The following is a 21,274-nucleotide window of genomic DNA, read 5'->3' on the forward strand; positions in this document are numbered from 1 at the left end:
CAGATGTGTAAGAGAGGAACGTAAAATATTGCTGGCAGCCTCCAGAATTCCTGATTTCAGATGTAGACAAAGTCGATCCTTCCATAGAGAGCTGCAGAGTAAACCCAACGTGTACAGCGCGGTATCTTTTCTACCTTTTGGCCCGATATCTAGGAGGCAGAAGCGAAGATAGATTTACATTACAAAACTGAATGCCAGCAGCTGCCTGTGAAAGTGCTTAGCGAAAGTGTTGTTTATGAGCATCGGCTTCGCTTCCACGGTGTGACCCTGCCAGGAGCCAAATGTGCTGCAGCCGGAGTGCTTCATAACATTATCTCACGGCTGGGACGGAAAACGGGGGAAACGGGTCTGCCTGACTTTACAGAGATTTAAATGATGTTGTTATGGAGCGGGAGAAAGAGAAAGCAAAGACCCCACTCCAAAACAAGGGCTTGCTGCCCTGGGCAGCCGTCTGGTTACCAGCACGGGCGCTGCAGTCGTGAGCAAACATCTTCAAAGGAGCGGCAGGCAGAGCATCTGGGCCAGATCGCCGTGCGACTACCTGCTGCAGCCTGCAATAAAGACAGCCCTTTAGAGATGCTTTGGTAGATCTGAGCTCTTATTTACTTATTTTTTGATTAGACTTTAGGACAGCAGGCCTGAAAGCGTGCTCCCTGCCTCGGACGGGGCATGAGCCAGGAAGGGACTCTGGCTTGAGAGAAACCAGAGCTGCTGACCGCTTCCTTTCGCACTGCTGGGAAAAGTGGACCTAAAAAGCAACTGAACATTTAAAAACGTGTTTCCACTTTAACAATCTGAAGTTTCGAGTAAAGAAGGAACTTTTTTTTTTTTTTTAATTAAAAAAAGGATTCTTTTTTTTTTTTTTTTTTTTTTTCGGTGAGTAATTCAGTGCTCTCTTCAACCCTCTTTTTGGAAACAGCGCTTCCTGCTGAGCGACACCGAGAGATAAAAGCGATACCGGGAAAAAACATTTTAGGGACTTGTCACCAGCCCGGCGCGCCCCCAGAGGTGACCGCACCGCACGGTGGGAGGCTCGGGGGGGCGAGGGGGGGTCCGGCCGACCCCTGCCTCCCGCTTGGTGAAGGGGGGAATCCACCGGGGCGGTCTGGGGGATCCCCCCGGGGGGGTGGTTTGGCGGCACCGCCCCGTCCAGGGCTCGGTCGCTGCCCGCCCCGTCGGGCCGCCCCTCTCGGGAGCCCCGCGCCGCCCGTCGGGGCCGCCCCCGCCGCTCCCCGGGCCGGGTGCGGAGCGGTGCGGAGCGGCGAGAAAAGGCGGCGAGGGAGCGGCTGCCCCCGGGGGCGGGCGGGTGTCGGCCCCCCCCTCTCCCTCCACGGCCCCTCCGAGGTGAGTTGGGGGCGCGGAGGGGGACGAAGGGGGGTCGATGGTTGCCCCCCCCCCCCCCCCCCCCATCCCGGTGTCGGCTTCGGTCCTGCGGGGAGGGGGCTTAGCGGGGCTGCGCGGGGCTTGCTGCTCCCCCCTGCTCCGGCTGGGGGCTCCCCCCCGCCGGTACCGACCTGCTCCATCCCCCCCCCCCCGGCACGGTGCCAAGGGGGGCTCCGTCTCTGGGGGTCGGTGGGTGCCTCCCCCATTGCCCCGCGGGCTCCATCTCCTGGGGTCTGGAGGGTGCATCCCACAACTTTGGGACTGGGGAGGTCGGGGGGGTGCTTCCCCCGTGACCCACGCCCGGGGGGGTGCATTCCCCATGGACCACGAGGACCCCGTGCCCTGGGGCCAGTGGGGTGTATCCTCGTGTAGGTCAATGGGCACAGCCCCACAGGTGCTGTTAGGGTCCATCCCCCCAGGGTTGGGGTGGTTTCACCCCTGCAGGGCTCGGTGGGGTGCATCACCTGGGCTGGGGGTGCTTGTGGGGACCCCCTTGCCCTGCCTTTGCTTTGCTGACCCCCATGCACCCACGTGGAGGGTGAGGATCTCCGTCGCCTGCCGTGATGTGCTGTGGATTAGGTCCTGTGTGTGTGACTGTCTCGCAGTGCAGCCTGGCTCTGGGCTATGGGCAAGAGGGGTGGCAGTCTCATAAACCCCCCCTCCTCATCCTCCCCTCCCCCCCCCCCTTCACCTGCCTGCATGCAGCAGACTGATAAAATCAGACAGCATGAAACATCTGGCTGACTGTTTTTTTTTTTTTCTTTTTTTCCCCTCCATAATCATCAGAAAGTAGTTCTCTGTGTCATTAAATACTCCTGTCCGCACAAAGCAGGCTGTGGTGTGCGCGGTGTTGCGAGCCTGGGAGCGGCAGTGGATGAGGTGAGGGAGAGGCAAACATCGAGAGCCGACCTCAAACTCCAAAGTTAGCTGTGCTGCCTCTCCTTTGGGTGACCGGGGTCCTCTGTACAGCCTACCTCAGCCTGTAACTCTGGGATCATTCTGCTTGGCTGCTGAAAGCTCTGGTGCCCCTTTGAAGGTGCCATAAAGCTATAAATGAGCTTAATGTAGCCCATGCTGTTAACCTCAGTGCTTCCCCTCGGTAGCCTTTTAATGAACTGCAGCCCGCCCCCCAAATTTCCCCCAGCGTGCTGTCAGGTCCCTGCTGCTGGCTGGGAGAGCGGGGGAGGGCGGGAAGGGGACATCCCTGGGACACCCTTGCTCCCTGTCCCCTCTGCACTGCTTGGGTGTTGGTACGAGGGGTCTACAGGCTGAGGTGGGTGCAGCAGGCTCAGGTGCTGTCCCCGAGGTCCCTGCATCAGCCTCTGGGCTTCAGCAGAGCCGTCAGGGCTTGGGCAAGGGCTTGGGATTCATCTGCCCCTGGCAAAGGAGCAGGTGCAAGAAGATCTCGTTAAACTCGCCCGCTTTGGTCAAAGTTCCTTTACCTTCATTTAAAGGCAAATGGCAACACCTGTGTGCCCCCTGCAACCCTCCCTTTCATGCCCAGGATGCGCTAAATTGCAAAGATTGTGCTAATCCCTCTGGAGCACTCACCAGCTTTACTGTTTGTTCGTAGAGTGGCTTCTCCCTCTCTCATGTGGTTCTTGCACTGGGCATGTTGTCTGTTGGGTGGCCGAAGCTCACAGTGTGTGGAAGAATAGCCTGCAATATTACTGAGTTAATTTTCTGAAAAACAAAATGCCTAAATGCAAATAGGATGTAAAACGTGTCTTTGAAGTCTTTTTTCTCTAAAATTATTCAATGCTTAGCCTGGAGGAAACCTATTTTTTTCACTTTTATAAAACTCATCAACGTTTTACAGAAGTAGGATGTGATTTTTTTTTTTTTTAATTTAGAAGAAGAGCTAAAAGTCTTTTGATTTTTGTGACATGAGGCATTTTTACATTACCTTTACAATATTGGTGGGGGACTGCTACTCTAAAAACCACCAGCAGACATTCACTCTGGAAAGGCTTTCCTAGAAATGAGGAGAGCAGTGGCAGCAATCTCACCGAGCAGGTATCTCCTGCAGGATTGTTTGGCAATGCTGGTGAAGTCAAGCGTCTGTGTTGTAAGGGCCAAATTTAAAAGGCCTTTAGAGTTACACATCTTCATGGTATTGCAGTCGCTGTCTTGCTAGATTTTCAGTAGCTTCATAGAATAAAGAAATGGCTCCAGGCAGGAGTCTGGCTGGGTGCAAGAGTGCACAGTGATGGGAGGCTTTAAAGTAAGGTCCATCCGCCTTAGCTCATCTGCACAAGGTTTGTGAAACACTTTGCTCAACTTATTTTAAGTAAAATTGGCTCTACTTTCTGCCTTTAAAATACAAGTTGTGACATCTGTGAAAAAAATGTCTTGCTTTTATTTTTGTTACTCTTTTGGCCATAAATCTTGTATAAACCACATGCTTTGGCTCTTGAAAGGTCAGTCAAGTTGCCCTAAGTCAAAAGCTGTGGATTTTATCCATGGAAATATACAAAAAGGTCTTATAATTCAGGCACATTTGCAAATTGTTTCTTTATGCCATTGCTAAACGTATGTTTCTGTGCTATATTTGTACACGTTTCTATACTAATATTTCTAAATGCCTTCAGTATAGGGCTTGTTCTTTCTCCAGGTTTCCTGCAGGTGCTAATTGGTGCTCAACATTGCATTCTTATCCCAAATGGGTCCACACCACTTACAAACTCCAGTAGATAAATGCAGAATTAAAACAATATATATATATAAAAAATAGAACCGGTCAGCATTAAAAGTCAGGAAATACGGAGGCTGAGACTCCAACAGCAATATTAACTTGGCTGCAGTGCACATCCTGTGAGCTCTTTAATGGCATACGTTTCATAATGTAAACAGGAATAAGCACGTAGATTAATATATGCAAGAGAGAGCAGAAAAGAGCATTTTTCTGAAATTGACCCCCTTGTCCATGTGAGAGCTGGCTGCTGCGTAGAGCCTGGGAGAGCCTGGCACTGCCTTACACCATTCTGGGCCCTGACTCGGATGTACCTGCTTGCTGATGGAGTGAAAATGACAGCAGTGAATGAGTAAATTGAGGTTTGTTTCTCTAGAAACTATATCATTTTAATGAACTGCTTTTTGTTCCCTGTGGTCTGCTGGTTGTATGGTGTATGATCTTTAACGTGTTGCCAGTTTTGTTATTCCCAGCTGGTGTGTCCAACCTGCTGGTCTTGCACCCGTGTGCTGCAGTAACAGCTCTTCTGGCTAATTTTGACTGGATCATGTACAAAAGTGATTACGTGAATATTGTACTTTAATGCAGATCCGCACGGACCAAGCATTATTGCTCTGAATGTTGTGTTGTCTTCATTAAAAAATTGCCATATGAATACATTGCATGAAGCTGATGCATTTAGCCTGAAGGTCAGGGAGTCTAATCTGACCTTCGCCATGTCACAAGACATCGTATCTCATGCAGCTCCCGCTGCACGGAGCCTGAAGTTTGCATGCGATGTGGAGCCAGCTAGGGCAGCCTGTGGTGGTTCAGCAACAGCTCCCAGAAGCGACAGAGGTGGTTCGGGTGAATAAAATTAATTTGTGGTTACTACCCGGAATAAAATAATTATAATTTTTCTCTTTAAAAAGGGTTCCTCATCTATTGCTGATACGCTGATATTGCTGACTGGCTTTGCAAAGGAGGCAGGAGCAGGCCTGTAATTCCACAAGCTAATGCCTCTGCTGTCATACCTGCCTAATTGCCACGGCTCCTCTTTGGTGCAGCCTTCCAAATAGGCTGCTGTGGTAAGGTATGCCAGCTGTGCTTAAATTTCATTACTGTTTGCTGTGGCCACCACTTGATTAACTTTCCCTGCCGTGTTAGACCGTTAGCAAAGGGGATTAGTACCTGGGTGGGTTACAGCATTTATTGTGTGTGCTTAATCTAAATTCCTCTTGAAATGGAATTGTATTAAACTAATTTGGCAAAAACTTTGAAATGACAGCAAGGCTACTCTTGGTAATTGATTTTTTTTCCCAATTGAATAACTGTGCATTATTAAAATGACGGTGATTCACACAGAGCGGTTCAGATCAGGCCGTGTCAGGATCACCCTGGGTTTTGGCTGTGGCCATTTTTGCCTGGTTGGAAGAGCAGGTAGGCAGGACTTGGGTCCCACCATGGGGAGTGGCCAGGTGTCCTCTGTCAGCTCTCAGAAATGGAGAAGTGCCTGTCAGGATTCGTGCGGGGGAGGTTTCCAGAAAGAAAAATGGAGAAAGTGTAGAAAACAGAGTCTCAACTGGATTAAAGACTTGTGAAACTTCCGCCACTCTGCAAAAAAAAGCCCACAATTTGACAGAGCAGAGCCATCCTCCCTGTCTCAGACCAGCACAAAAATCTATTCAGTATTACATTTTAATCATATTCCACACAAAAGACTTTTGCTGTGCTGTTTAAAACCCAGCCTCCTTTCAGCCTGTGCTCTGTCGGGATGTTTTCATCTGAAATGGACTGCTGCGGCTGACTGAAGCAGTCTGAAAAAACAGTGCTAACCTTCCTTCCTGACACTTCAATCGTGCCATCCACTGTGTGAAACTAGGGCATAAATGCATTAACGCTTGTCACTGGGAAGAAAATCCCATCCGTGATGGGGACCAGAAGAGAGTGATTCTTAGATTCATGATACAAATCGGTTCATTATTTATTTCAATCAAAGTCTGTAGGTGCTGTTATAATGAAAAATTGAAGCGCACTTTGCAGAATAAATGTGAGCTGACACTGCGCCAGCCCCAAAGCCTTCCTGACCTACAAAACGAAGGAGAGCTTTGATGCTCACTTCACTCTCCGCAAAGTCTCAGACGAGCGGGCTTTGCCCAGAAGATTGACGGAGTCAGGCCCTATTAAAACAGATGCTGAACCCTCTTTGGTTGCTGTTGTGTTCCAGGGAAAACATCCTGCTGCTGCCTCCCGGTGTTAGACATCTGCTCAAGAGCATCTGTCCAGCTGCGTGGTCTGGTGTAAATGCTTCGGCGTGCACTGGATACTGGCTTACCAGTACCACCATCCCATTGCAAGATGTCTGCAGGTTCAGCAATGTTCCCATCTTCTCACCCTCCAGGGTAGATGGGCAAAATGCAGCCCATTTGGGAGCAGGGTTCTCCTGGCCTCCAGCTGTGTGCAGGTGTAGCAGCTGTATAAATCATCCATCGCCATCTGACCGCAGCTAAGGGGTTAGCACACTGCTGCTTCTCTCTGCTCCTGGAGCAAAAGTGATTGCCTAGTCGAGTGGGGTTAGGTTTGGCTGTGATATCGAGTTATATATTTTAGTGGCTGTGGTGGTCTTGGGTTAACCAAGGTGTGTGATCTTTTGGGGTATTTGTGTCTTTTTTAGTGCAATGGAAGATCAAGGAGAGACTTCAAAATGGTGTGGGTTTTGTGAGAGTTTCTGTCCAAAGTCTGCACCAAAACAGAGAGCTCAAAGTCTTTCCTTACTTATTGCAAGCCAAACGCTCTGGTGCAAATAGTATAGCCCCAGCATCTCCTCGGCGTCCCCTGTGGCAGCACGGGACCCGTGGCAGCACCTTGCTCGTTGTAGTGCCAGACTGTTGGCCCTTCAGCTTTAACTGGGTCTGGCAGGAGCTCTGATTGCAGCTGACCTCGCTTTGAAGACTAAAGCCCCTGTCTGGTCCATGCTCAACTGCCAGCATGAAGGATGTTAGATGACAAGTGGGACAGGTATTAGACATTAACCAGCTGTTTGACTTTAAAATATTAATCCTGCTCTTATGCTCTTTCTTACCTGTTTTCCCAGCATGTCCAGGTTTGAAGGACTGGAGGCTTTCATGACTGATTACCTATCTCATGGTCATCCATAGCCCAAATCTGCAGTGCCAGCTTCCAGCTCTTGAGCATTCACAGGTATTTCTGCTGGGAACGTGCTCACCATGTTTATGCAGGAATACAACCTTGCGGGTGAGCTGACTTCAGGCCAACTTCCAGTTTTCCTTCCAGGCTCCCAGCAGCATAGACTATATTACCCTTCCTTTAATCATCTTCCCCACCCTTTGCTCTTCTAGTCTTTGCAGCAGAAAAACAAAGCATCTCATCCATACCACTGAGCAGCCTTCCTCCATATGCATTGGATCCTCCGCTGCTCGGGATGAGGAGTTGAGCAGGGACATGTCTTTGTAGGTACGATGGGGCCTGGGCTGTGGGATGAGATGTGGCACATCCTATTCCAGCAGAAATCCACCTCCCCTTTTGCATGGAGTAACACACCTCCTCGCCTTTCTTCTCTGAATAAAGCCACAATCATTGCCAAATGGGATTTCTGTCCCGTAGCTCATCTGGAAGTAAATAAATGCAGTAAACAAATGGGTGGCACTGCTCCAAAACGCACGGTTATCCCGGCTGGTGTGCTGTTGCTCCTGACAGGTGTGGGCCTGCGGGGAGCTGGGCGTGATGGGCTTGCCTTGGCCCACAGCTTTTCCTTTCAGCCCATGCCAATGTGTTCATCAAAGGAGGTAAACCTCCACGCAATGCCTAGCTGTAAGTGTGGTGGATGACAGCTCCTTGGTAACTTGGATGGAAAGGGCCTGCTGGGTCATCTAGCCCTTTGCTCTGCTTTCAAAAGGATCCTTCCTAATTAAAGCACGACTGGAGATTGCAAGATGTCTGGTTTGGGTGGTTTAATAAATTACCACCCTCCCTGCGAAAGAGAAAGTGTATTTACTAATGTGGCTGTAAATGTCTAAGCTGTGGGGTGGTTATTTACTGCACTATTTTAATGCAAATGTTTGTGGTTGTTTGCATTGATCATACAGGCAGCACACAAAAAATTTTATTTGTGGTGTATTTAGGCGTATTTTTTCCTCCTTCCTGCTGTATCTGTTCCACTGTACATTGTGCAACAGAAACTGCTTGATGTGTAATTGCCTGTCACTCAAGTGCCACTTTACAGCCTAGAAATATATCAATGAAAATATTCTCCCTCCTCCAATTAATTCTGAGTCGTAGGGATGAGTTATTCCTATCTGTCTGGAGAACACTCTCTTCAATCATTCGGTACTTCATTCATGTATTTACTGTTTAAACGTATTCTAAATGAAAGGTAATGGCTTGTTATGACAGTAGTAAGGAGCATTCATCGGAAGGACCGTGGTGCTCCTGGTGTGGATGCAGCTTGAGTGCTTCAGCCTGATGGATGTGATGTGAAATCACCAGTCGTGTTGTGAGAGGCTCATACGCTGCCAGAAAGCCTGCAGCTGCCCTCTTATAATGCATGTCCTGGAGCATAAGGTAGGGAAAGGTTTGGATATCACAGCTGCACTTTTGCCCAATGAACTATTTCTCGGAGTTTGTTCGTTCGTCCTAAGCTCTGTATCTCCTGTGTGCTTCCGCTGTGGATGTGGGCAAGCATAAAAAATGGTGGTTCAGCTTGAGAAACGTGGAAACCCTCTAGAGTTGATATTTCATCTTTGGGCTGCTCATCTGGTACAATGGTGGCTTTTCTCTGTACCGAGAGTTCGGAAAAATGGAGTCTGTGCGTAGGAAGTCCTGCTTTGAAATAGCCTGCTTTGTGAATAACATTTTTATCTGCAGCCTTTTAATACCTCCTGTAGATGGGACGATAGCTCAGAGATAATTGCTCTGATGGCACGCAGGAAGCATTATGGGTTGGAAGATAGGATACGGCATCTGTTAATGCCTGTCCTCGGCGTTCAGTGGGGATAATCCTACTCAGGGTAGGGGATGCCTTTAAATCTGATGGAGCTCAGAGTAGATGCTGATTGATTTAGGTACCAAATCTGTAGTGATTAAAACTATTTGTTTGGATCTTGTAAGCACACAAATATATAAAAAAGTTAGGAGACGTTTGAACTTTATGTATTATTCGATTATCAAGACACTTTTATTTTAGCTCCTGGCAATTATACCACAGTGAGCTCGCACTCATAGGACTGTGCCTGGATTTATTGACTTCCATTGTGGGTGTGAGGGAGGGAGAGGGCTGCAACTTGTTCTAAGAACTACTCTAAGATGCTAAGACCAATTACAGTTGCATGCTTTTAGTCGTTAGCTGAAACGTTAACTTGATAAAGGCTGGAAGGACAACAGAAGTGACTGTTTGTCATAACTGAACTCAAGCTGTTCTATGGAAGACCTAGGACTGGCCTTAAAAATACCTGGTCTCATTTGAGGCTGCTGTTGCCTGAAGTTTGCCTGGCAGCATGGACCAGGGGAAGTGGTCGATTTGTGGAGTCCATTGTGTAAATTGTGAGCATGAACACTTGTGTAGGTTGTATTAAGTGTCCACATCCCTTATTTGTGGAAAAAATGATCTATTAGGGCCCATTTCTGCTAGAGCCAGAGCAAACATGGAACAAAGAGCCTGTGGCTCCTACAGTCATCCTTTTTTCAGTTTCAGCTCCCTTCTATTTATTTTATTAAGCTGCTGGCACTGCAGGGATGGTTCACTCTTCTGCTGCTGCAGATGGAAACTTTCTGTTTGCTGGGAGGCATAGCTGCAACCTGTATTTGGCAGCTTATATTGAGGAGCAAACTGCAATTCCATTGAAATGAGGTGCTGTTTTTCTTAAATAAGAACTTGTTTAAATGGAATCAGGCTAAAAACCAAGAAAGAGTCTTTACAGAAGAGCTTCCAGTCTATACTTGGCCTGGTGGGGATGTGTACAAGTTGCCAGCGTTTGCAAGGTGACCTTTCACAACGACATCCCTGTCTTCTTTCCGAAACTGTCCAGGAAGAAGCAGGTTCTCAGTTCCCTTAAATGCGGCCAAATTCTGAAGCGAGAGTGAGAAACGTGGTCTAGCTTGTGTTGACACAAAGTAAATGTATATTTTCAGAGACCTGTATGTTTTGATGAAGGATGGGTAGGAATAGACTGATCTGGTTTATCAAGAAAGGCTTAGGAAAGTGTTTGGGCCCATAAGCAGCTGCTTTTTTTGGACTCTGGCAGGCTTTATTCTGGCTAACTGGTGACTAACTGCTGCTGAGTCTGGTTCACCACCTGAAGTGATGTGCTGAAGAATTTGTGCGTCTGTAGGTGATGGGCATGAGCCTGGAAGAAGGAGCTCTCTCCCTGTGTGGAGGCAGTCCTCTAGGTATTTAGCACTGTGCATTGCAAGAGCCTAAATTGATATCCAAAACGTGAATGTAAAGGTAGCCTCAGGAGCTGTACCTGCGTCTCAGTTTTCCTAATCACTTTGCTATTTGTAATCCCCTCCCCTCAGTCCTCTTAATCGCCTGTTGCTATAAAGAAAACCAAAACAGACAGCACACACTGATTACGTGCTTGAGAAACAATGAAAGTTTATGGTATAGGAAATGCTGCCAAAACATGAAAAGGAAAGGGAAAAGATGAATCTGGGAAAAAAAAATATTTGTCCTTTTCTTGCATTGTGTGTGTCAGTAATGGATGGAAAATTATTTCAGACAAAGCTGTGAATTTTATTTGTCCTTACAAAAATACTATTTTTTAAAAAAGCTTCCCTTTGAGTATTATGACCAACCTCATTTCACAGTTAGATATATTCATCACAGTTAAATGCAATGGACAAAATCTGCATGAAACAACTGCTTAAAATTATAAACAGCTTGCATAAACATGAATTATTAAGGTCACAAAAGCTCCTAGAAACCAACAGAAATTAGTGCACAGTAGCATTTCTTTTTCAAAACATGCATTAATTAATAAGGGGTTTAGTGCCCAGCTTGTTTCTCCCCCTGCCACCCCCATCAGATTTGCTTTCATTAAGCAGAGAGGGAAAGTGTCACCTCTCTCTCTCTCCCTCCCCTCTTTTCTTTGGCCCGAAGCACAGGAAGGTGCCAGACTTCAGCCTATGCAAGTCCATTATTCACAGCTGTGACATCCAAAAATGTTCATTTGGGTTTTGTTGGGGGTGTCACAGCAGCATATGCCCTCAGAACAGCCATGGGTTTCATGTAGTGTCTGCCTGGACTGTGTGCCTGCCTACTGGGGTAGAAGATGGAAATCAGTTTGCGAGGAGCTAAAGGTAGTGATGTTAACTTACTTAACTTTCACCGAGAGGGCAAGGTGCTCACAGGATAAAGGTGGAAAAGAAAATGATTCTAGACGTTGTGGTAGTGCCTGAAGATCCTGCCCTCCCTCTGCCAGTGCCACAGACCCCAAAATGTGTAGGTGTGGACGTTAGTCCCCTGTTGGTCCCCCAGATGGTGTGTGCATAGGCACCAAGTGGTGGCCACAGTGCCCACTGGCACCAGAGCTGCAGGAGTGTGTGGAGGGAGTTTTTCTCTAGTGCTTTCCTGGCACAGGAACAAAGAACAGATGCCTGATTAGGAAATGGAACATGTAGGCTGCTCTGGTTGAGGGGCTGAACCCTGCTAATATGCACCGTAAAAGTGCATATAATCAAAGTGGATAGAAATACATCTCAAAGTCAACACTAGAAGACTTTTGCACTGATGTGTTGAAGAACAGAAAACCAGGAGTAGGGCAATGCTAATTTTTTTATTTACCGTTTCAGTTGTGGCGCTGGCTAGAGAGAAAGCAAGTCAGACTTTGGTTATGAGGAAAGAAGAGGTTGCAGTAATTGAGGTGTGAAATGAGAAAAACTGTGCTGGTGGTGTGGTTGGTGGAGGAAGGTCAAATCTTAGTGAGGTTAGGCAGGAAGAAACAGCTCAGGTGAGAGATTTTATTCATGGGAGCCTGTGTTTGGGAGAGAGGATGTCTTCAGAGATGGCCCTAAAATGTCAACAATATTTAGAGGCAGGAAGCAAACTTGTGTATAAGGGGTAAGGCTGAGTCTTGGCACCCTGGAGACAGCAGACAATGTGAGATTCTCTTGCATGGTTTGTGCTATAGGTAAAGCCTCTGACACCTCTGCATGTTTACCACAGGTCAGCCCGGAGAAATGGGGACGAAGGAGGATATTTGGTAACTCTCCTGACTGGAGTGCTGGCATCTGCAACTCAGGCATCCAGTGTGTGGATTACTGAGCTCCAGAAACACAATATCAGTATTTCTTGGACTTGCTGGGTTTTAGTGATTCCACTTCTGCTTCATGCTGTAATGAAATATAACGCAAATGTCAAGACATCAAATGTGGTCTTTTAAAAATCTTCTTGGGTACTGCACCTGCTCTTTATCTGCAAGGAATCTAATTTCTGCAGCCGCTGGAGAAACAGTTCAGTGAGAGATAAATGTTAAACCATTATTCAAATGCTTCTGGTTTGGGGCCAATGACTAGCTTTGACTTAACAAAAAGCAAAGAGTTTCCTTGGGCTGAATTTGGAGGGAGAAGCTGGCCTCATGATGCCGCAAGATAGGGCACAAAGGCTGTGGCGCTAACATTTACCCTGTAGGATAATGCTTACGGGGACAGCCTTGTTAAAAAGCAAGAAAAAGTGTTTGTCCCATGCTTTATTCCAGCATGGTTTCTGAAAGTAACTGTTCAGGGGTTGCTTTTGATATGTAATAAAGAACCCTCTAACCAACAAAGGGGCTTTAAAACAAGCAGAGACTTGGCATATTTGTTAATATGCATGGCAGCAGTGCATTAATTTTAAGGAACGCTTTTTAGTTTTCTTTTTTTTTTTTTTTAAATGAAATGAGGACACTAATTAAAATTAATCTATTTATAAATCTTTCTGCATCCAATTTTAAAGCATTATAAAAAACATAAATAAAACATTTGCCTTGTCTGTCTCTTTTCTCATCAAGAGACAATATAGACCATGCTATTTTTAACTCTTTAAAGTAATAAGCAGAGAAAGCTTTCTTAAATGATTTACTAGAAGATATAAAATTTGGTTGCACGGCAGAGATGGCTTTTAAAGAGGAGGAAGGATGGCAGCAGGGATGTTGGGTGTGCATCAGAATGGTTTTCATGCTTGTCTTTGGGAGCAAAACTTCAGTAAATTAATCTCTGTGTATTTTGTAATACGAGTTATCACTCTGGGCAATGCACGTGAAGGAAGACAGCCAACAACTGGCTTGTTTTTGTGAGAGGGGTCGAAGCGGAGGGCAGGGAAGCACTGGGGTGAGGAACAGCTCGAGCTGGCAGCTCCCAGAACCAGGAAGGGCTGGGGATCTAGAGAGGTAGCAGAGCAAATTAGAAGACCACTCCACATAGGTGCCATATTCATTAACTCTATAATTCAAAAAAAAAAAAAAAAAAAAAGAGGCTTATGGCAAAGAAACTCTTTGAAGTTTCACTTATGTGACGCTTGAGACTGCAGTGTTGTCGATGCTGAAGATAGTGTTCTGTGCCTTGGTTTAAAGGGAAGATAAACGTGACCTTGGGTCTGTGATTGTTGGTGCCTCCTTAATGTATGTTAATTAGTAAAGACTTTGAGAAAAGTAGTACAGCTGCTGAGGGAACTATATATTCCATTTTTTTTAACATGCTCCAGATATTATCAACTGTGCCTAAAGATCCTTCATGCAGTTACAGTCATGTGGATATTGCCTGTGTGGGCACAGTCACGTAGCACGTAAAGCACTTGCACGTATGGTGGTGGCAAAACTGTTAGATAAAACATTTATAAGATTATATTGTAAACTGTAACATGAAAGTTGTGTGCCTGTCATCCTTCTTAGGCCACGCAGAAGAGAAGAGATAGCACGGTGCAGGTCTGTTGTGTGTAAGGATGCTCCCTTCTCTTTCAGATACAGATTTTTAATAAGAAAAGTATGCATCTCTGCTTCTCATCACTCCTATCCCTGGGATGTTTTGCATCCCTTGCTATCCTCTCTTGATTTCCTGCTCTTTGGTGTTGGTGTCTGTTCTTTTTAAACCTTGCAGCCTGAAATCTGCCCAGCACTATGCTGACCCCACCCTGGCTCCCAGCCCTTTGGGACAGGACCGGAGCTCAGCAGCTGCAGACTACAGGAAGGTAGGAGGAGGAAAAAAAAAAGTAAAAAAAAAAAAGAGGAAGGTAGGAGGAGAAAAAGCACCAATCCCAAGAGCAAAATCAGCAGACTTAAACTGTCCTGGCTCAGGAAGGAGCAGCTTGCTATGGCTCAGGTAGGGATGCAACTGGGCAAAGAGTTTGTTTAGTGAATTACCAGATGAAGAGCTTAGATAGAGTTGTCTCCAGTGGTATTTGTACTCTGTTTGTCCATGGTGAGGAGGTCCATTGTTAAGCTTTCCCAGGGGAATTGCTGCCCAGGTAGGGGCTTGTAACCCTCCTTACCTCAAGGCTAATGGGACTCAGCTTGATGATAGCAAGCTTGCAGCTCCTGAGCTGGGTTTCTGGAACCTACTGGTTCGAGCTGTGCTTCTGGTGGTCTCCTTTTGGGAAGGCAGAAGGAGGTGAATTGCAATTGCAGGAGTTAGTGCTTTGCTGGCCTCTGCTCAGGGTCATCTCCCTAGGTGCAGCGAGGTCTGGAGAGCAGGAGGAGGGCACGGCTGGGACTTACTCTCCACTGTGCCAGCAGATGAAAGGATTTCTTACTGCAGAAAGCGATTTCATCGTCAGGCTGTGGTGGGATTTTTGTCCTGTTCACTTGGTTTTCTGTTTTTAAGCGCTGTGCAAAATAACTTCTTTTCTTCCAACTATGGATTCAAAGCTGCTAACCACCCACCGGACAGCTGCTAATGCACAGATTATCCCCACAGCCAACAGCTTTAAATAATCAAACTGAGATAATTTTACCTCTGTGACCCAACAAATAAAAAGCAGAATCAGGAAAATCCTCTCGCCCCCACAATCCTACCTAGGTTTTCAAGGGCAGGGTAAGGAGTTTCATCAAAACCAACAGCAGTGGCAAGGTCGCCAGGGTTGTCCTGTCTGGGTTGATGGTGAGATATGGTCATGAGATGCAGTCAGGAGATGAGGCTGTGCTGTAACCTGATGAGACCGTCTCTTTGCTGCTGCAGAAGACATTAAATGAGAGTAGCGTAAGCTGGAAGTTGTGTGTGCAGTCCTGTTTTCACAGGAAAAATTGTGGCTTGGACTCTCTTTCGTTAATGACTTCAGTCTTTAACTCCCGTTCTCCTGGAGAACAGGCGTTTCTTGCAGCTAGCAGGGTTTAGTACCACTGAGAAAACACAACTTGGTGTCACATATCTCAGCATTGCATCCATGCTTCTTCTGTGCTGACTGATCTCTGTAAACATCAAGAAAGAAGAAAATTCTAGCCCAAGAGTCATATCAGAAAACATGGGTTTTTTATGCTTTAAAAGTCTCCTTTTTTTTTTTTTTTTTTTGCCTTTATTTCCCAGGTCAGCTGATTGTGACAATTTTATTTGAAATGGAATCTTGTCTTTTTGCGTTATTAAATCCTAGCTGCTCGTAGCTTCTCTCTCATTCTCCCTGCCCTTTTCCCCTTTGTTCTAGGAAGCTCATTTCCTTATTCCCACTATTAAGGCTGCTTAGCATGTTGTCCTTGGGAAGCAACGCTCATTTCTTCGTGGAAAGAAGCTGCTTAATGTTTCATGTATTACAGTGAATAATTAAATAAAGAAAAAATATATAAGCCCACAGAACTAGCTGGCAGCTGAAAAGGAGAAAGCATTTGCAGTCTGCTGGGGAAAAGTGACACTCCTGGCCTGGTGTCTTAAACCACAAGGGTAAGGTTTAAAAATGAATACGTCTGGCATGACATTCAGAAATCTGGATTTTTCAACTTTCCATGCATTTATAACATTAATCTTTAATTGTCGTATTCTTGAGCTACTGGCTGCGAGAACGGAGCTGAAATTTATGGGGCTAAAGGAAAGCAGGGTGGGAAGCAGAATGAAGTGTCCCCGGGGACTGTGACCTCGCGAGCTGACAGGGATGGAAATGCTGTCAGCACTCTGGCAAGCAGGGAGCTTGGCAGCCCGATAGCACGTGGCACTGGCAGTCTTCGTGTAGGATGTCTAAATAAGGGTTTTTTTTGGCCTTTAGAGTTCTTTGCACCCTTTCCCGGCTGCTAGAGTCGTTCCCCCTTGTCTTTTGATTTTACAACAGATCTTATTCTAATGCATGTAAATTCAACTGTTCAGTGCTGTGAGATGGGAGGAAAACCTGGGGAGATGGCACTTCTGTGCTGGGGGTTGGGAGAGGGGTGACTGCTTCCAAAATGATCTAAGTTGGCCATGAATTTTTTATTTTTTTTTTAAATTTTAACAGACTTAGGACCAAGCTGTAATTTTGCAATGACCTTTGCTGTTTTACAGAATGAGATCGGACACCTGCTGTTCTCGTGGCAGCAGAAGCATTGTGCTAACAGTAACTCAGGGCCACGTTGTAAATGGGGATGTGTGTTGCATGGTGCTTTTTTTTTTTTCCTTTCTCCTTTTTTTTTCCCTTTGCTGTCCACATCATCTCAAACTGATAACGTGCTTTAGCAGAATTTGCTGAGACCAGAGACAGACTGAGGCTCGTTCAGAGCAGTAGCTCCCTGTGCCACCTCACATCTCTTCGAATTTGCTCAGCATTAGTCCCACCGGCTAGGGTGGGAGCCTTTGTGTTCTTTTTCTGCCCTTGTGCACTGAGGTGTGTAGGCTGGGTCACGTAATTTGCGTCCGCATCTTTCCACTGCTTTTTGCGTTTCCCTCCCTGTGCATGATCTGCAGCTCTGGCTGCTGCAGGGATGCAGCGAGCAGGATGGTAGTGATGCCCTGCACCACTGTGAAAATTATTTACGTGGATCTGGTGTGTGCGATATACACCAGAGCGACTACACTAATAACCAGAGGACATCTAGCAGCCCTACAGCTTTCACACGCTTCACTGCTCTGCCAGCGCGGCTCCGGCCTGACCTGTGCTCGGAGTGAGAGATGAGGTCCAATCTATCTTGTAGCAGAGCAGGGTGAGGGTTAGGGAGCTGTTGCAGCATCCTGGACAGCATCTGAAATGAGGAGAGAGGGGACTGCTCGGTTCCAAAAAGACTGTCAAAAATTCTTGCTGAGGGTTGGGCTGCATCATGGCTGTTAACTCTTCTGTTGACTTGTCTATGTACTGCTGAAGTAGTTGACATTGTGCCCAGCAACTCTTCCCAAAATTGACAGAATTTGCACTAAGTGGCTTATACTTGATAAGGCAGATACAGAAAAAGTGAGAAACGGTTTGAGAGGAAATGTGGATTTTAATTACTGCACCTCATCTGTGGTAGCTCTCTTTGATGGAAGTAAACGCAAATAAAGTGGTGGCTCACCAATTTGTGGTCGGGTACGTGGCAGAAAGGAGAATGGCATTTTAAATGTCACTTATGTGGAAGGCTTAGACTTTTCATTTCAACTTGGTTGATAAATATACTTAACCACACTTCTCGTTTGAATCACACGAATAGTACTGCTGAAATTAGTGGCACTCTTGCTGCAGCTCATTTAAGATGCGTGGTTGCAGCATGACCCAATTCCCACTGAAATAGGTGGAAGAATTTCCCGTTGTTCTGATAAACCCAGATCAGGTCCTAAATCCGTTTAACCCTTCGGACTACTGCTCTGATGTCTGCTTATCGTGATACTGCATTGAGGGAGTGGTACAAATACGGGCACGCACTGCACCAGGCAAAGTGCCTTCCGTAGGGTGTACCGAACGAGGAGCTCTCTCGGGCCCGAGATGCCCTGCAGTTGATATTCTGCTTGCTGTTACTGCATGATTACTTCCCTGCCTGAAACTCTCTTGATTTTTATTGAGGAAAAACTGCATTTTCTCTGTGCATGGCAGAGCATCTTCTGGAAGTGACAGCGACGCTTAACAAGTGCTTGTGTGTGGGGAGTTGATTAGTTCCAGGCCTGCAGGTCACCTGTGGTGAACCTTGGACTGGGGGACTTCAGCTTCGTGCTGGACACGCAAATGACAGGTAAGAGGAATCGCTGTGTTCAAGAGCTGTGCTGCTGGTAAGAGGGCAGCTGCTGCTGGCTCAGCAGGCAGACCTGGAAATCTGGTAACCTTGCTGTTACAGACCCGAGAATTAAACCCTTCTCACTGAAACGTGAGGCCAGCCTACCAGATTGCCCATAATAAACTATGAAGAGCTGGGAATAAAAACGTGCATGCATCTATTTCTTCTGCAGCAACTTTGTAGCTGGAGGCTCTTCAATTGCTGCAGTGGTGAATGGTGAGAGTCCCCACCAGAGACCTGGTAGCACTCAGCAGTGCTCTGGGAGCCGTGCATGGGGTTTTGTTTGTTTGTTGTCTGGATTAAAAGGATTAAAGGCTTAACCTTTGTACAGCCTTTCAAATAATAACGTGTTTATGTTCATGCTGTGTGTCAGGGAAATATTTTTTCCCCCTTCTAGTTTTCATGATATAGCTAAAGATCTGGGCAGGGACAGGCTTATGTAAAGTGAGGTCTTGGGCTCAAGACCCCCCACACCAGCCAGCTGTGGCAGTCCTGCTATGGCAGTGGCTTTTTAAAATAGATTTCAGAGATTTGCAATTTGCGTTGTAGTCCTTTGAGTGAGTGGCAGTGGCTTTTTTTTCTTCTTCTTTTTTCTTTTGGGATTATTCCAACAGTGCCTAAAGTTTTCGGAAGCATCCAAGTGATTTAACAAATTTGCTGCCATCTGTAAAACAAGACTAAGATGCTGTTGGCTTGTAAAAGGGACTCAAGATCTGTCTTCAACTGGAACATTTCATCGCATCCCTGTGCTCCTTCCCCAAGTGATTAAGGGGAGGCCCAGGGCCGCCTCTGGGACCAGCGGGTCCCACCTGCAGGGATGCCATCTGCAAGCTCTGCCAGGACTTACTCTCCTCTGCATGTGGTATGGTGCAATGCCTGCATGGTTTCGGGATGGCTGGTAGGCAGCCGTGTGGGTTGTGGGGTGCGGGTGGCCTAGGGTTGAAGACCTTGTCCTTGGAGCTGCTCCCCAGAGGCAGCCCGGAGCTGAGATTCCGGGGATGGGGGTTTCTTGTGGATGTGTGTGGAAAAAGCTCTCCACTGACAGCTCACTGGCTGGTGGGAAGATGACTCCCCTGTTAGCCAGCATGGGTTAAAGCATCAAGGGGTGCACTTCTGTGGGTGCTGTTTTTCTGCAGCTGGCAGAGCTGTAGGATTCCAGTCGGTGCAATTGTCAGCATTGGGATCTGCAAACAGTTGGTAAGAATAAATAAATAAATGTCCTTTTGACTCTTTCTGTTTACAACTGACTGGATATAACGAAGATGATATGACTCTATCATCTGGATTAGATAGCAGCTTTACCATCTGGACTGTCATCACATTCAGTAGCTGTTACCCCTTCATCAAACTGTATCTGAACAGTTCTTTTCTAGTTGTAACAGTCTATATAAATAGTAATTTAAAAACTACAATTCATAGAAAACCTGTGGATCTATGAATGTATAGCCAAAAGATTGTAGGATGCAGCCATGCTCAGGACCTGAGTGACAACTGCTTTTCCTCCAAATACTGTGCATGCAATGTCATCCTCTAGAAAAGGTGGTTACTGTCAAGGACTTTCCTCCAGGGAAATAGATTTTTAAAGAAGGGTGTGAATATTGCGTAAAAATGTACTTTAAGGCGAATCCTTAAGCAAAGTGATGTAACAATAAGAGTATTTACTTTTCTACTCATCCTTGGCACTGCTAAGTCATAGGTAGTTAACCATTCTCTGCATTTTACAGAGGATTTTATCTTGGAAGAAATTTGCCCTAACCATCCTAAACTTAGAAGACAGTGCATGGGAGACACAAGAGAGCTCATGAAGGGAATACAGACTGAGCTTGAGCAATATATGTTAAATTTGCCAACAGTTCTCCACTGCAATAAATACATCTTCCATGCAATAAATACATCTTGCAACATAACGTTGAAATCTGTGGATTGCAAGCCTGTGCTTTCTGGAATATAATAAATTTCATCCACTCCGCCAAAGGCTCCTGTGGAAATTGTAAATGAAATTAAACCACTATATATGAGTGAAATTGCACCACTGGTTGATTTAGCACACAAACACCTTGTTCTGAGTCTTCACTTGTTTTTCTTAATCAATTCACAGCAAGTCAGGCAAGTTGGGCTGGATGTTAGGCTATGTGGTGGATAACATGAAGAAGCAGATGGAAATATGGTGACAAGTATGGAACTTTTTCTTGGGAAACCCTGTGTAGCATTTATGAGAGCTCCACTTGGCCTATTGTTGGATAAAGGAGGTAAAAGAGACATAAATGCAATCAAAGTGAATTAATTTAAAAGCCTAAGTGAATATTAATAGGAACTGTAATATTCAACAATATACAAGCATGTCTGGCATTTATAGGTGCACTCTGCTGTTTGTTACACATCACATTAAAGAAGAGTCCTGAACCAACATATCAAAATGTCAAACCAACACAGCATTTTTCCTTGATGTTCTTTTTTGTTAAAATGAATTATTGATAGTCTTTCTCATGGCTGGCAGGAGAGATTTCTGATTTTTATTTGCTTATTAGATCAAATCTCCTATTCCTTATGTAGGCAGAGCTCTTTACAACAATATCTAGATGGGATATGTGTAATTAGAGAGCTCAGATTCTTTCTTGCGGGGAATGTTCTCCCCACCCATCATCCCTTGTTGCTGTGATTTCTTGAGCTGATATTTTCATTGGAAGTCTTTAAGTGAATATATAGCCCACCCAGGAGCCGGAGGTCAGGACAAGGGTGTAGCAATGTTGTGTGGGCCCACAGACCACACTGGTGGATCTGCAGGTCTGAAAGAGGGATCTGAGCTGGTTTACCCAAGGATCTGTGGAGAAAAGTCTGCTCTGCTTCCAGTGATGTGGCTTGGGAAGGTGTTTTGCCAGAGCAAGGTCTGATTTGTGGTAGGATTCAGAAAGCCCAAGTGTGCACAGTTCCCATTTTTTTGGAGGCATCAGCAAATAGCAAAGTCTTTATTAGCTACTGTCACCTGCTCTGGAAACCAGCAATCTTGTGGTCCCCATGAGGGCTCTCAGCTGCATGCTCTCTGTACCAGGCTGAGCAGTACCTCTGCCAGTGAGACATTACTGGCCATTGTCAAGGC

The 21,274-nt window shown here is 46.1% G+C and overlaps 1 protein-coding gene across 8 annotated transcripts in view; it reads left to right on the forward strand.

Annotated features, from left to right (window-relative positions):
- Nucleotides 1-989: 989 nt before the first annotated feature.
- The window catches only part of PDZD2 (PDZ domain containing 2), a gene marked incomplete at its 5' end in the record, with an annotated part of 198,081 nt that continues 177,796 nt past the window's right edge, over nucleotides 990-21,274 (forward strand). For 5 of the 8 annotated variants that reach the window (XM_083818832.1, XM_083818843.1, XM_083818842.1 and 2 more), the window contains one exon: nucleotides 1,190-1,344. Of the gene's footprint in view, nucleotides 1,009-1,189; nucleotides 1,345-21,274 lie in introns of those variants that run through there. The other 3 variants (XM_083818839.1, XM_083818840.1, XM_083818841.1) reach the window with 2 other exon arrangements.

Source organism: Anser anser, assembly GCF_964211835.1.
Source record: "Anser anser genome assembly, chromosome: Z".
Lineage (NCBI taxonomy): Eukaryota > Metazoa > Chordata > Aves > Anseriformes > Anatidae > Anser > Anser anser.